This window comes from Agelaius tricolor, unplaced genomic scaffold (assembly GCF_023055355.1).
Source record: "Agelaius tricolor isolate 1412-34295 unplaced genomic scaffold, bAgeTri1.0.p SCAF_76, whole genome shotgun sequence".
Lineage (NCBI taxonomy): Eukaryota > Metazoa > Chordata > Aves > Passeriformes > Icteridae > Agelaius > Agelaius tricolor.
In genome coordinates, this window is record NW_027269336.1 from 623631 (window position 1) to 640272 (window position 16642).

The window sequence follows — 16642 nt, forward strand, 5'->3', positions numbered from 1 at the left end:
TGGTTACAAGAGTCGAAGAGCACTGGGCTGGTGGCTGCCGCATACCAGCTGTAAAAGGAGCATGACTCCTACTGGCCTACCAACCAAACTCATGGTGGCAGTGGTAAGGATTAAAGTTCAGTGAGAGCTATTTGTGCCGCTACCTATGGCCCTTCTGTGGAAACAAATGTGCCTACCTTTAGGTTCCGAGATCCAGAGAACACAATGGTAGTTGCAGCGGAAAAGGGAAGGACAGAGCGCACTGGTGAGCTTGATGTGGCTTACACAGGGCAGGCAGAAGGTGCAGCCCCAGTCTCGCTTTTATTTCTAGAGCCTTTTTCTACGCAAACAGCTGCTGGATGTTTGCAACAAAGATGTGAGTGTGAAAAAGTGAGGGCAGGTCTATGTGGGAAAGAAGATACAAAGCATTGTGCGCAGTTTAAAAGCTGTTTAGAAAAAAAAGGAGTTACTTTGAGAACATCTTCTGTTTTGACACTTCCACCTGTGCGATCTTTAGCTGCTTTGGACATGGCCACAATGAAAGAATGTGAAAATATTTGCGCTGCCAATGTCAGGTTGCACAGGAAAGAGGGTAGGTTGGCAAATGCCTTCTGTCCTGGCACATCTGTCAGTCAGAAGTGCAGCTGAAAACGCTTGGCTGTAGCGATAGTCTCTGTCACTTTGAGAGAATGTGCTGATGCACGTATATGTATCATTGAGAAAGTACGTGAGAATCGCTAGTATGTTTCGTTTGGTTGACAGACTGCAAAGGGACCGTTATGGCCAGCACTGCCTTTTTGTTGTAGGACTTTTTCTTTGAGAGCAGCCGCTGGACATTTTGAAGCGGTTTGGGATCTTCAAGCGTTCGAGTGCAAGATGGTACCTAGATCTTGAGGGAAAGTGCATATCTCCAGGAAGCTGAATGCAGTTCAGTGGGTGCAAGTTACATGTTGAGCAGCTGATGGCCCAGAAAACTTTCTAAAATGAAGAGGCCATGCTGCAATTGCCTTTTATTTTGAAGCTTCTAAACTGTGCAGCCAACAATGAAATGATTCTTTGTAGAGAGCTTTTTGGATAATTGGTTAGCTGAGAAAGGACATTTCGATGTGATACCGATGGATAAGGATAGGGGATACAAGCTGGGAACTAAGCAACCAGTGTCCAATCACTGACAAAGGCCACAGTGACCTTCTCTGAAACGGGAAGACGGGGGAGAAAATCGCTTGCCAGAAAATGTAGATATCTTAGGTAGAGAAGCTGGAAGAATGCAAACATAGAAGCAAAATAATTATTAGAAGATAGAAGTAGGTGTGGTTGATCCAAGTGTGCTTTAACCAATAATGAACTCAGCTTTTGCAATATGTATAAGCTTCATTAACACCAATATAAATATGTGTGAGTTTTCAATAAACTTCGGGATTTGCCATTCACGCATATGGTGTGTCGCATTTCTCCCGCCGTTCACGACAATTCTTCTTCCTTCTGGGCTACATGCAGGATCCCATTCTGTCAGTACCCGAGAGCCAGGATCCACAGCGGAGCTCTTGTCCCTCCACTGCTCCCACACGAACGGGGCTGGGCTAGAAAAGTGCTTGTCTTTTTCCTGGGCACTGCCAGCGCTCTTCTAAATAACCACACCACAGCATTGTCAACTCACAAAACCAGGACACGCACCGAGCCCAGCTCACAACTACCCCCAGGACCCAGCCAAGTCAGAAACGTCCCTGCTCTCCAATCAACTGTGTCAGGACAAAAAGATGTCACTGATCTTCCCCTTCCAAGTGGATACTCTTCTTTGCCCCACACTCAAAGGCCGACACCAGATCTTCTGCCCTAACAAACTTTTTCTCTCTCACAGAGCCTGGTAACAAACTTGAAAATGTTGGCCGAGCTCGCAAAACTGTTGGTGGAGAAAGCTCTTTGCTGCCTACAATTTCAATTGCACCCATCAAACTATAAACGTGCACCCTGCTATCGCCAATTTCCTACTCAGCTCTAGGTACCACGGTAAGCCTTCAATCTCTCAGAGTCAGGATCCAAATGGGATGGCACCAGGGACTGCTCACACAGTCCCTAAAGCTACAAGGGACAAAAACCTGTCCTGCAGAGGCCTGGCCTGGCCTCTGCATTGCCACTGACAGTTCAACAACTCTAAGCCAGAGAACTGCCTATTGGGAAAAGCCTTTCAATTCACTGAGACCACCCAAAGTGGCCACCCAAACTTTGCCAAAGGGAGGAGGAACTAGAAGCCCATCTCAAAAGAAATGGCATCCCCTCCTCCAAAATCCAAAGCATCCAGGGCCTGATCCTCTACAAAGGTGTCAGACCACTGTTATTGGGCATTACCCGTGCGGGGCACTAGCTAGGCTGCACACCAAGACCCAGCGCAGCTCTTTACCTTGTCCAAAAGAAGTGTGCTGGCAGAATTTCAAGAAGGCTGCCTTGAGAAAGTGGAAAACACATGCCAAATGGATTCTTGCAGGAAGGAGACTGCCTTCCAAAGATGGATACCGACTCCATGATTGTACAAATTGAGTCAGTGCTTCCAAACCAAATATGCCAGCATAGAAAGTTGCTGCCGCCCTTAAGCTGCACGACACAGCTTCTTATCTGCACCTCCAACACTGGGGCTAAGTTCTTTCCTTCCCATGAGAAAGCATTGCTGTTCTCCTTCAGGAACTTACCGAGCAAAAGTTGCATACCACGTCCGGTACTGACTCTGTCCAACAATGGCTCCTACACAGAAAGGACCAGGACAGAAATGTCTTGCTGTACTATACCTTCCCACGATACCTTATCATCAGCCCTACCAACATTGCCACCATATCTTTTACTTCCCAAGCAAGGAAAGGCACTCCAAGTCACTTGGCTTTGCCTTGCCTCCAGTACCATGCCTAGTTTTCCTAGCCTACCCTACCCTAGCTTTGCTTGCTTGCCTATGTCTGCCTTGCCTAGCCCTTCCAATAACTTCCTGGCTTTGCTTTGCCTTGTCTACCCCTCTTTGCCTTGCCTTCCATGCAGGTAAGGCAATGCAAAGCAAGTGTAGGCAATTGTAGGCAAGTCAAGGGACAGGTTGGCAAGACTGAAGCCGTGAGGGGAAAGCAAATGGAGTGGTAGGTGAGACAAGTGCCAGAAGTTAGAGGCAAGGCTGGGCATAGGAGGTAATGGTAACCGGAAGGGCTAGGCAAGGCCAAGCCCTGTAGGAAAACTGCAGGCAGGTCAAATGTGAGGCATGGGTATGCAAGGGAATGCAAAGCAATGGAGAATGAGCAGGGCATGGCAAGGAAACTGGTTGGTTGCCCAAAGCAAGGCAAGTGGCAGGTCCATTCAAAGATTGCTGGTACACAAAAGCAGCCCGGACGGACCACTCTGTCCAGCCTTGATCTTGCATGGGTCATGTCTAATCTGCACCTAAGACACTTGGGTTGCCTGCTTTCCTTTGTATGCAAAAGAACTGTCATTCTGCCCCTGAAGCCCAAGGGTGAAAGATGAACTTTGTGTCCAAAATTCAAGACATGGAAGCATAGATGTCAGAAGAAAGCTGTCAGGACAGATAGGTGTGCTTGCACGTGGCCTCCTCCAGGCTTCTTCTCACAAGCTCCTGAAACGCTGGGCCTTGAGAAAAAATAGCCAGTGGAAGCCTGGAGAATCCTAGGAGAAGCAGGCAGGGCAATGCATGTTGAAGAGATTCCAGAAAAAGAGAGGTGGTGAATTCCAGGTGGGGGACTGGTGAGCAAGGTAATGCAAGGCAAGGAAGGGGTTCAAGGACAAGGCCAGACAAGTGGTGGCTTTGCCAGGCAACACAAAAGAGAGGGAGACAAGGCAATAAGAGTCCTAGAAGGAGAAGGAAATGTAAGATTGGAGCTGGACAAATGGGAAGGAAAAGAAGGATAGGTGAGCAAGTCAATACAAGGCACTGGGTTGCTATGAAGGGCACGGGAAGGACATGCATGGGTCAGGAAGGCAAGGGAAAAGAAAGGAATTGTCAGCAATGACAAGGAAACGCAAGATTGGGTAGGAAAGGCAAGGCAATGTGGGGGAGGGATAGGCAACACAATGGGTATCTTAACAGGAAATGTCCATGCACAGCAATGCCGAAGGAGAAGTGGTAGAGAGGTCAAAGTGGGAAATAGGTGAGTGTGTGCAGCTAAAAAGAAAGAAAGAAAGTGCGTAGCCCTCATGTCTGTGTGTGTGTGTGTGTGTGTGTGTGTGTGAGTGAAGTTTGCAGGATGTAAAGCAAAGAAAGGTGTCTCTTGATTGTGGAGTGAATGGATGTTTTTGAACGTAAGTGGCAAGGTCCAAGCAACCTTTTCATCCTGGTACATCTGTGTGTGTGAGACATAGTCAGAAACGTCTCCTTTTAGATTCAGACTGCAAGCAGGACATAGAATGTGACTGTGTGAATAGCTGAGCAGGAAGGCACATCACATCAGCATGTTTCAACAGAAGCAGTTAGTGCAAGAAGGAGATGGACGTGTGGGACTCCAGCAATGTGGCAATGCACTCAGCTGAGAAGCAAAGTGCAATGCCTCGGTGTGTGCTCTGAAAATAAAAGGCTGCAAGGAAAAAGCAAGGGGACAGGCCAGTGAAATCTTTCTGTCCTGGCACACTGAGCTGTTTGAAGGTGAACCTCTGTTAAGGACTCGGAGACATGGAGAGGATGTGCTTGTCCATGTAGCTGGGAAGGAAAGTGAGAATCACCGGTACGTTTGGCAGAGTTTGTAGGCTGCGAGGAGAAGGTGACGGCCAGGCCTGGCTTTTGGCTGTGGCACTTGTTGCAAGGAAGAAGCTGCTGGATGGTTAAGCTTTTGGGGATCTGCAAGAGTGAAAGACTACGCTGGTACCTCATCAAACTAATGCTTGTTGATCATCTGGCTGAATCTATGACATAAACCAGAAGTGAAATTTCCCCCCATTTCCCTCAGTTTTTTCACCTTTTCATCCAACAGCCTGGGCCTTTTTGAAGCTGCTGTCAAACGCCTTGCCTTGGAAGCTAGAAGTATCTCAGTTCACCTGCTAAGAAACAGGGAAAAGAGCTCAAGTCAATTTCAGAATTGCCCTGAGCAGAGCTGGTGTTTCGGTACCGTAAATTTCCATTGCGAATATGTGCAAAAATCACCATTTTATTAGGCAAACATTTGAAATACACTAGCAGCTTCATCTTCTTGTCGCTGCAGTCCTTGGAAGTTTTGCTATTTACTGAAACAGGAAACAGGTCAAACACGAGAAGCTTAAGAATCCAAGCTCACTGCCATTGTACAAATAGCACAAACTTGATGAATTCAAGTTACCATTGTAACATACAGAATGGCTCTATTCAAGCAAATGGATGTGTCGTCCTTCACGGGGGCAGAAAACCTTTCTACCACGTGAACTCTGGGAGTAATCCATCATGCCTCAGTGTGCTGTGGCTGGTCAGAGAGCTACACGATGGGTCTCTTTGCCTATGGCACTCTCAGGGCTCAAAGCTGCACATAAACTCCCCCTCCTTACAGACACGCTAGTAAAGCCCACCGAAAATGCCGTTCTCCAGACAGCTTACCGAAACCAGCTAGGAGTTCCCAGCATCACGCTGGGCACTTCTGTCCACAGATGGCTTTGCTTTTAATGAACCAGAACAGAGCTGCGTTTTTCTAGTCTTTAGCTCTACTAAGGTATTTGATGTAACATGGCGAGAAAAAATCTCTTTTGACAATGATAATAACAGAGGGGATAATGTACCTTTTGCTGCTATCTTCTTTTGCTGCTCCATTTTGCTTGCTTTGTTATTGCTTTCTGTCAAAGAAACGCCAGCAAAATCCCTCATCAAGTCCTGCTGTGAAGACAGACTGCCAGAAAGGTAGAGAAACTTTGAACCTTTCCAAGACCCTTGTAGCACATGTCTTGGTCAATTGGTATGCAGATCCTTTCTTCCAGCAGGACTTTTTTGCACCGTCAGCGCACATTGAACTGAATCCCGTACAAAAGCAGTGAATAGAGGAATTGTTCTCTTTCCATTGGAATGGTGATAAAAATGCATATCAAATAAAAGCATTTTAGAGCAGCAGGAAGATTTTCTATGTAGCTAGCAAATCATAAAAAGATGCATATTTACCAGTGGGGTTCCTCTCGGAATTTCAAAGAATTCCAGACAGAAAACACAGCTTAGTAAACTGCACATCTAAATCACAGTATCTAGAAAGGTGACATGAAAAAGAGCAAGAGGAAGAAAACCAAAAAGAAAACCAAAGGAAGCCAGAAATAAGGCACAACCTCTCCTCCTTCTCCGCTTACTACAGTACCTTAGAAGTACCTGTGAGTGTCCTAACAGTCACATAAGTAGAAAACTGTGCCAAGAACAATTGTGGAAACTGGAAAACCGTGCTATCCCAACAGAAACATAGGGTTTGCTTTCACGACGATTAAATCTGCATGCAATGCGTACGGTAAGGGTATGTTTTGTATGTTCAAAAACAATTCAAAAATATTTCCAAATTGAAGGGGCTGCTTTTTATTTCTTTTGAATTACTTGGCTAAATATGGTGCACGTTAAAATACTGCAGAGATGTGGTTCATTTTACAGATGCCAACTGCAAAGGAGGCAAGCATTTTGTGTGCTTAAGAAAGTCAAGTATTGGAGAGTGCTTTTGTTACTTCTTTAGAAGGTTAGAATATGCGTAAAAGATGCTAGCTGGGGACTTACAATTAATGAATTATTTACTGTCACTAGGTCAAATGACATTAGCTTTCAAAAAGGAAAAGGAGTCTTATGCCACGTGCCAATGTTAAAGTAGATTAATAAGCCTTCAGCAGAATATGGATATGAAGAGGGATATGACATGAAAGGGTAAGCAACACTGGTGACAGCAAAAGGCTTACCTGCTTCACACAAATACAGGAGATAAAATACTGTTTTTACACAAACATTGCTATCCAGAGCTTTCCTTGAAAAGTTTCACTGCCAATCATGACAGTAAAATTCTGAGTGACAGTAAAATTCACTCTATCATGAATAAAATTTACTCAATCATGACAGCAAAATTTGCTCAATGATGAGTAAAATTCTTAGTGTAAGCGAAGTACCTTAAGCAAAGGGTAGCTCAAGCATAACTGGCATTTGATGTCAACAAAGGCAACTTGGCCTGCACGTGTCACATCTACTGCATTCAAAAGCTTACTCTGTCTCAGATTCCTTTTGAGGGATACCAAGGCAAGCCTTGGTTAAACTGCATGAAAATGATGACTTAAAGGAGGATATATTAGAAGACTGGAATAATGGTTAATGTTCTTTTCCTTCCAACTGCTTTGTTTGCCCGTTTAAATTTTTTAAGTCCTTCCTGGTATCACCGTGGTAGCAGTGCAGCAAGTGTTTGGTTGTAAGCTGTCCATATTGCCAGCTTCTGGACTGCCTTCAGAAAACTTCCCACTGGTTTTGTCTAGAAATCACAAGCAGTAGAGATGACAAAGACTGCAGAAACCTTCTCATCTCCTTCTAGAGCAGGAGCGTGTCTTTGACCCACTCTTAACTAGACAACTTTCATCAGTCATGAGAGAGTCTCATGTTCAAGAGCTAAGCAATGACAGCTGTAAATGACAAAAAGCACACTGATATTTTCTTGGGACTCCAGCACAGAGCAATGAAGGAGCTTGAATTCACCTTCTTGGAAAGTTTTAAAATGCACATGAAGTTTAGGAGAGGAGCTAAGCCATGGTAACTTTTGTTGAGTATGTCTGCCTAGACAGAGTTTCCATCACCGCAGAAGGAAGGAATGTCATTTAACTCACATAATCATCTCTAGCTGCTAAGCTGCGCTTACTGCAGATTATCCGCAACATATTTTACGGGGTGAGCTTTTATGTGTAATCCCTGAGTAACATTCCAGAGAGAAGTATTTTGGAGGGGGGGAAAGCCCAACTCTTAACTGTTTCAAATAATGGTTACATTTGAAAGTCAAAAAAGATGTAAAACCTTTCTTTCCTAGACCTATTACCAGCACAAACTGTACCAGAATTTACGACGCTTTTATTATGGCAGCATAACTCTAACGTGGACGCTCTCGCTCTGGACTATTCCTTAAGAAACAAAGTCCCCGAGAGAACTAAAACAAAATTAGCCAAAAATATTGGGCTGGATGATTTCAAAGGCTATGTACTAAAGGCCAAACACTTGTAATAATAGTAATGAGCGGACTAAAAGTTAAAGCATTACTCAGTTCAAAGATATCTTGTTCTCACAGAAGACTCTAAAAAAACTCTATTTTTCTGGGTCTGTTTTGTGCATTTAGATGTACCTTCTACTCCTTTCCACTGTCTGCGAATGTTTATGACAAGGTTGGAGGACCTCATGTAACCTTCTAGAAGTAAAGAAAGACAAGCCAGTCAAGAAAGGCAAAATTGTTAATGGCAGGTGGAAAGAGGGAGGCCAAGAATAGAAAACAAAAGAACAATAATAATTAAACGCCCTCCCTGTCTTCTGTGAAAAGAAAAGGCACAGACAAGAAAGAACAACTGCAAAATTCTCACGAGAAAAACGCACTTGATCTAGCTCAAGTATTTTGTGCTACATTTCTTGCTGTTTTCTCATGCCAAACATCTTAACCATTGAAGGTGTCCCTTTTCTCTTTCTGGAATACAGCTAGGAAGATGGCTGTGTCATTGCTGTCAAGCTGTTATTCTCAGAGGTGTCCAGTTGAAAGTCCTAGATGAACTGCTTTGCTCTGTCTCTTTAATATGGCATGACTTAACCACTTACAGTTTCAGCAGCTGAACTTGCCCAGCCCTACAATTCTTTAATCTTTGAATGGTTATATTAGCTCCTTGGCAACTGGCATTTGTAAGTCCATGCAACTGTGCAGAATTTGCACGATGAGATGATGCCAAATGAGTCATGGCAGTAGATTAACTAGGACATGCAAAGCAGAGAGGAGGGAATGAGAGCACAAGAAGAGGGTACAATCTCCTTTTTTTCTGCAACAGGGCTAACACCGTAGAAATCAAAAGGAACACAAATCCTCCTAGGGGTAGTTCTTGCAAAAAACAAAGACTTCTTTTTGTGTTCACAGATCACAGCAAAAGGCGGATGACAAAACCAGGCCATTAAGTCACATCCAGTATGAAGCAGTATGAAAGAGGAAAGCAGCTGAGAGCGTCAACCCTGCTGAGTAGTCTCAGTATTCTTCTCGACATTAGCAGAAATTTGAAATGAGTCTCTGAAAATTACAAAGGAGGCAGAAGAAAAGGGAGCAATGACCTCTCTGGCATAGTGTTTCCTAACAGGGATCTTCAAAATGTAAAGATTGTATCATCCTTTCAACTGAAGGAAGGTATTAAAACAACAGGAAGGAAATGGCATCACATGCTAGAAAGACTGGGCAGTGTACTTCTAGACAGAAAGGCCACTGATGGAAAACCGACTAAACTGGCCCCAATGCAGCAGCATTGTATTAAAGCCCAAAAATACCCACCGCTTCACTCTTTGCCATTCCATTCATATGGACACAGCAGCTCTGCAACATTCCTACTGATCATCTCCTTGGCAAACTGGGAGTGAGGGTCCCTAGTGATGCAGAGTCCCCAGGCAAGTGCAGAGGGGAGCTGCTTTTTTGCAAAAACCAGGCTTTTGAAGCACTCAGGCCTTTATCAGTTCCATAGCTTTAAGCCATAACAAAATTCATTCAACCAACCATCATACGCCACGCTGTGAACACGTGACGATTCTAGAACTTGTTGATCTACCTCTGATTCAGCGGCCTCACCTTCCCATAGTCCTTTTCTACTTAGCCAAAGTATCGGGCCTCAGCCCAAGGCCTTCCTTTTGTAAGCTTCTACCTATATGCAGCAGCAAACCACTATTTTCTTCCGTGCCAAGAGTTTAAGTAGATGATTTGCATCTGCCCTTCCGGTGAAACATAATGGGGAGAGAAAATTCTGTCGGAAATGTTCAGTCATTCAGTTTTCTAGACAGGCCAAATCAAAAGAAAAGCAAGCTATAGGATTGTGTACTTGCTCTTACAAAGCACCTGCTGCCCTCTGACAATGAACTAGCAGAAAACCAGCAAAAATAAGACTTGAGGCAAACAAGCCTTTGAAGGGAATTATGACATGATAAAGAAAGACAACACATTTCCAGCTTGTCGAGATACTTGAAATGTCAGCAAAGGCTTGAGGGCAAAGGCTGAACGAATGGGGAAAGGTTACAAGAATCCCAAGAAAAACATGACCATGGATTAAAAGAATCCCAACAGGTCAACTGACCTGTTGAAGTTTTCAGGAAATCAGTGGCTGCTGATTTAGATAGGCCATTCAAGTTAATTTCCCCGTGCACCTTCCACTCCTTTTTCACCTGTCACCATCACAGGGTGAATTGGGACCATGGAATCACAATTCTTTGGATTCTGTTCTTAGCTTTAGGAGACAACTACAGCAGCTGAAGTAGCTGTTACTGATGTGATACCCAGGAACACAGAGTTGACATATTTCATTCATGTCCAATCACAACTAGCCATATCTAAGAGGATAGGATTGGCCTCTTTTCATGATGCTTTTCTTATTTTACAGCCTGCTATGATTCTGCTGAAACTTTTTCATTAGTTTCTCTCTAAAAAGGAGAAAGTCCAATGTCCCTCCCTACTGGTGCAGGTTTACCATTCGGTTTGTCGAGTCTAAAAATGGAATTGGAACTAGCAGGAATTACTGTGTTTAAAGCATCCGGTCCGTTCAGACAGTTTCAGGTCGATAAAAGCCTAGATGTTATTGGCTAAATACTGTTTCCCCTAAGAGCGGACGCACGCAATTTAATCCAACTTTTTATAACAAACGCCAATAATACAGAATCCAGTCATACAAAAGAGTCACAAAGAAGCAGGAAGAATTATCGGACCATTTACGGTAGCAAACTTCTCACCTTCTTTTGGAGTGAGCATAATCTGCTAGCTGAAGTAGCAAACTTGAGGACAGAAATCGCCCTACTATTGAGAAGTTGTTGACAAGAGAACCACCTAAGCTGTGTGACTTTCCCTTTTCTATTCATTGGTCAAGCCTAGTAGCCTAAAATTTACGGGCTCAATCAAAGACAAATGCAATCTAGTCAGAGGTCTATGAAAAGTCCAAAACTAATCAGAATTCTTCTTAGACAATGGAAGTGGAAGCAGAGCTACCAATTTCCTTGCCACATATCCCTAAAACTCATTCCTTTCTAGTCATAACTAATGTATAGCCACCAGTACAATCAGGAAAAGATGAAACTTACAGATGTCAGCAAGGGAAGGATTTGAAAGAACTCTTCCCATTATTCATCGTCTAGACAGCAACTATCATTAAAATCAGAGCCCTTTTAGAAGGGCTTTCCTTGTGGGAAATTCAGGACTCCAGGACAACGGAGCAAGAGGATTAAGCAGAAGCCGTTGATTGTTGACAGGATGCACTTCCACATTCTAAATCTCTGCACACGCTAGCCCCGCATTTTTATCTTGGTGCCTTTGTTATGTCCACACATTCTGTGTGTACCTCTCAGAAGATACGTTTGGTTACAGTCCAGGCGCTTTGCTGCCCCCCGTTATCGAGTTCTTGTAGTCTTGGAATTTGGTTTCTCAACTTCTCTTTCTTCTTTTAGCACGGCTTATGCCTTAGTAACCTTGATGAATTCCAGAGGGCTCTGAGAAAATTCTGAGAAGAACATATTCCAGCTGGATGGCTGGTGCACCCTGTAGTCTAAGAGGTTCAGATACATTGCTACAATTTCCCCCTTCTTCATCTTGCACCAGCTAAACCCTTTTCACTGTATTTACTTCCAAGAGGCTCACCAGTTTCATGATGCATGGAATAACAAGAAGCAATATAATAATGACTACTAGTAACAACAAAGTTCCCTTTACAAGATCTTCCAACCATCGAGTTGTTTCCCATCTCTCAAACCATTCATGCGTAACCCTCTCATTCCCAATCAATTTCTTCATGTTATCTTGTCCTTGTTTGAGTTTCCAGTGAATGACTGCAGAATGGTTAGAGAGGTTCAAAACACACATTCCTTCAAAATCCTCACACTCGTGCCCATGTGCTAACAAGAAAGCTAGAGCAGCATTATTTTGCAGTGTGCAATGACTAATGGTATCTACACCAGTTAGAAGCTGATTTAAAATCGCTGATCTTACCTTGAGTTGGTTGACCACCCAGCATCGCAACTTATTAAGCATACTCAAAGCTTGACCAACAGCGACACCTGCTGTCAGGAATGGCACAATTAATCGAGAGGAGTGCCCAAACCTGTACACAACAGAGGCAAGGGCGTCTTAAGTTTATGCTTCTTCTTTCAGATCCCGGGAGGCGAAGAATCGAGTTCTTCGCGCACAGAGCATTGTGCCAGTGGCGGTACGCTCCGGTGCAGCGCTTGTGCCGAAAGACGCCCGGGACACAATGCCGGTGGTGTTAATATTTGTTTGTCGCGTTTCGGAAGCTGCTGCTAGCCGAGTCCCCCGGAGGCGAAGAAGCGGCTTCTTCGCACACAGAGCATTGGGCCGGTCGCGGTGAGCGCTGGAGAGCGGCTTGTGCCGAAAGACGCCGCGGACCGGCACTTAGCATCGGAGAGCTCCGTATCTCTGTCTTCTGCGTGTCTTGCCGCTCAACACTCAGCAAAAAGCTTTTTCACCATATCTTGCAAAGAGAAACACTGCCAGTAAATAAAACATCCAAAATCCTGTTCTAAAGCTTGCACAGAGGTCTGAAAAGAGTTTTGCAAGAAGGAAAAGATAGTTGTGCAGAACTCGTTCTTTCCGAATATAATATCAATGGAAAAGGCAGGAGAGTGTTAAAGTACTGGTTTCTCTAAGTCTGGATGCTGCCCACACTGTGCCTGCGTGGTGCGGCTTGCATCTTCGCCTTTGGGAAGATGCCGCTCTCTCCGTCTCCCGGAGGCGAAGAAGCGGCTTCTTTGCCCACAGAGCATTGTGCCGAGCGCAGGGAGCTCCTGAGAGCGGCTTGTGCCGAAAGAAGCCGTGGACCGGCACTTAGCATCGGAGAGCTGCGTATCTGCGTCTTCTGCGTGTCTTGCCGCTCAACACTCAGCAAAAAGCTTTTCCACCATATCTTGCAAAGAGCAACTCTGCCAGTATAGAAAACATCCAAAATCATGTTCTAAACTTGCACGGAGGTCTGCAAAGAGTTTTGCAAGAAGGAAAGCTAGTTGTCCAAAACTCGTTCTTTTCGAATATAATATCAATGGAAAAGGCTCGAGAGTGGTAAAATACTGTTTTCTCTAAGTCTGAATGCTGCCCACACTGTTCCTGTGTGGTGCGGCTTGCATCTTCGCTTTTGGGAAGATGCCGTTCTCTCCGTCTCCCGGAGGCGAAGAAGCGGCTTCTTTGCGCACAACATTGTGCCGAGCGCAGGGAGCTCCTGAGAGCGGTTTTTGCCGAAAGAAGCCGTGGACCGGCACTTAGCTTCGGAGAGCTGCGTATCTGCGTCTTCTGCGTGTCTTGCCGCTCAACATTCAGCAGAAAGCTTTTCCACCATATCTTGCAAAGAGAAACTCTGCCAGTATAGAAAACATCCAAAATCATGTTCTAAAGATTGCACAGAGGTCTGAAAAGAGTTTTGCAATACGGAAAAGATAGCTGTGGAGACCTCGTTCTTTCCGAATATAATATCAGTGGAAAAGGCAGGAGAGTGTTAAAGTACTGGTTTCTCTAAGTCTGGATGCTGCCCACACTGTGCCTGCGTGGTGCGGCTTGCATCTTCGCCTTTGGGAAGATGCCGCTCTCTCCGTCTCCCGGAGGCGAAAAAGCGGCTTCTTCGCACACAGAGCATTGGGTCGGTCGCGGTGAGCACCTAAGAGCGGTTTGTGCCGAAAGAAGCCGTGGACCGGCACTTAGCATCGGAGAGCTGCGTATCTGCGTCTTCTGCGTGTCTTGCCGCTCAACACTCAGCAAAAAGCTTTTCCACCATATCTTGCAAAGAGCAACTCTGCCAGTATAGAAAACATCCAAAATCATGTTCTAAATTTGCACGGAGGTCTGAAAAGAGTTTTGCAAGAAGGAAAGCTAGTTGTCCAAAACTCGTTCTTTTCGAATATAATATCAATGGAAAAGGCTCGAGAGTGGTAAAATACTGTTTTCTCTAAGTCTGAATGCTGCCCACACTGTTCCTGTGTGGTGCGGCTTGCATCTTCGCCTTTGGGAAGATGCCGTTCTCTCCGTCTCGCGGAGGCGAAGAAGCGGCTTCTTTCCGCACAACATTGTGCCGAGCGCAGGGAGCTCCTGAGAGCGGTTTTTGCCGAAAGAAGCCGTGGACCGGCACTTAGCTTCGGAGAGCTGCGTATCTGCGTCTTCTGCGTGTCTTGCCGCTCAACATTCAGCAGAAAGCTTTTTCACCATATCTTGCAAAGAGAAACTCTGCCAGTAAATAAAACATCCAAAATCATGTTCTAAAGATTGCACAGAGGTCTGAAAAGAGTTTTGCAATACGGAAAAGATAGCTGTGGAGACCTCGTTCTTTCCGAATATAATATCAATGGAAAAGGCAGGAGAGTGTTAAAGTACTGGTTTCTCTAAGTCTGGATGCTGCCCACACTCTTCCTGTGTGGTGCGGCTTGCATCTTCGCTTTTGGGAAGATGCCGCTCTCTCCGTCTCCCGGAGGCGAAGAAGCGGCTTCTTCGCACACAGAGCATTGGGTCGGTCGCGGTGAGCACCTAAGAGCGGTTTGTGCCGAAAGAAGCCGTGGACCGGCACTTAGCTTCGGAGAGCTGCGTATCTGCGTCTTCTGCGTGTCTTGCCGCTCAACATTCAGCAGAAAGCTTTTTCACCATATCTTGCAAAGAGAAACTCTGCCAGTATAGAAAACATCCAAAATCATGTTCTAAAGATTGCACAGAGGTCTGAAAAGAGTTTTGCAATACGGAAAAGATAGCTGTGGAGACCTCGTTCTTTCCGAATATAATATCAATGGAAAAGGCAGGAGAGTGTTAAAGTACTGGTTTCTCTAAGTCTGGATGCTGCCCACACTCTTCCTGTGTGGTGCGGCTTGCATCTTCGCTTTTGGGAAGATGCCGCTCTCTCCGTCTCCCGGAGGCGAAGAAGCGGCTTCTTCGCACACAGAGCATTGGGTCGGTCGCGGTGAGCACCTAAGAGCGGTTTGTGCCGAAAGAAGCCGTGGACCGGCACTTAGCTTCGGAGAGCTGCGTATCTGCGTCTTCTGCGTGTCTTGCCGCTCAACATTCAGCAGAAAGCTTTTTCACCATATCTTGCAAAGAGAAACTCTGCCAGTATAGAAAACATCCAAAATCCTGTTCTAAAGCTTGCACAGTGGTCTGAAAAGAGTTTTGCAATACGGAAAAGATAGCTGTGGAGACCTCGTTCTTTCCGAATATAATATCAATGGAAAAGGCAGGAGAGTGTTAAAGTACTGGTTTCTCTAAGTCTGGATGCTGCCCACACTCTTCCTGTGTGGTGCGGCTTGCATCTTCGCTTTTGGGAAGATGCCGCTCTCTCCGTCTCCCGGAGGCGAAGAAGCGGCTTCTTCGCACACAGAGCATTGGGTCGGTCGCGGTGAGCACCTAAGAGCGGTTTGTGCCGAAAGAAGCCGTGGACCGGCACTTAGCATCGGAGAGCTGCGTATCTGCGTCTTCTGCGTGTCTTGCCGCTCAACACTCAGCAAAAAGCTTTTCCACCATATCTTGCAAAGAGCAACTCTGCCAGTATAGAAAACATCCAAAATCATGTTCTAAACTTGCACGGAGGTCTGCAAAGAGTTTTGCAAGAAGGAAAGCTAGTTGTCCAAAACTCGTTCTTTTCGAATATAATATCAATGGAAAAGGCTCGAGAGTGGTAAAATACTGTTTTCTCTAAGTCTGAATGCTGCCCACACTGTTCCTGTGTGGTGCGGCTTGCATCTTCGCTTTTGGGAAGATGCCGTTCTCTCCGTCTCCCGGAGGCGAAGAAGGGGCTTCTTTCCGCACAACATTGTGCCGAGCGCAGGGAGCTCCTGAGAGCGGTTTTTGCCGAAAGAAGCCGTGGACCGGCACTTAGCTTCGGAGAGCTGCGTATCTGCGTCTTCTGCGTGTCTTGCCGCTCAACATTCAGCAGAAAGCTTTTTCACCATATCTTGCAAAGAGAAACTCTGCCAGTAAATAAAACATCCAAAATCATGTTCTAAAGATTGCACAGAGGTCTGAAAAGAGTTTTGCAATACGGAAAAGATAGCTGTGGAGACCTCGTTCTTTCCGAATATAATATCAATGGAAAAGGCAGGAGAGTGTTAAAGTACTGGTTTCTCTAAGTCTGGATGCTGCCCACACTCTTCCTGTGTGGTGCGGCTTGCATCTTCGCTTTTGGGAAGATGCCGTTCTCTCCGTCTCCCGGAGGCGAAGAAGCGGCTTCTTCGCACACAGAGCATTGGGTCGGTCGCGGTGAGCACCTAAGAGCGGTTTGTGCCGAAAGAAGCCGTGGACCGGCACTTAGCATCGGAGAGCTGCGTATCTGCGTCTTCTGCGTGTCTTGCCGCTCAACACTCAGCAAAAAGCTTTTCCACCATATCTTGCAAAGAGCAACTCTGCCAGTATAGAAAACATCCAAAATCATGTTCTAAACTTGCACGGAGGTCTGCAAAGAGTTTTGCAAGAAGGAAAGCTAGTTGTCCAAAACTCGTTCTTTTCGAATATAATATCAGTGGAAAAGGCAGGAGAGTGGTAAAATA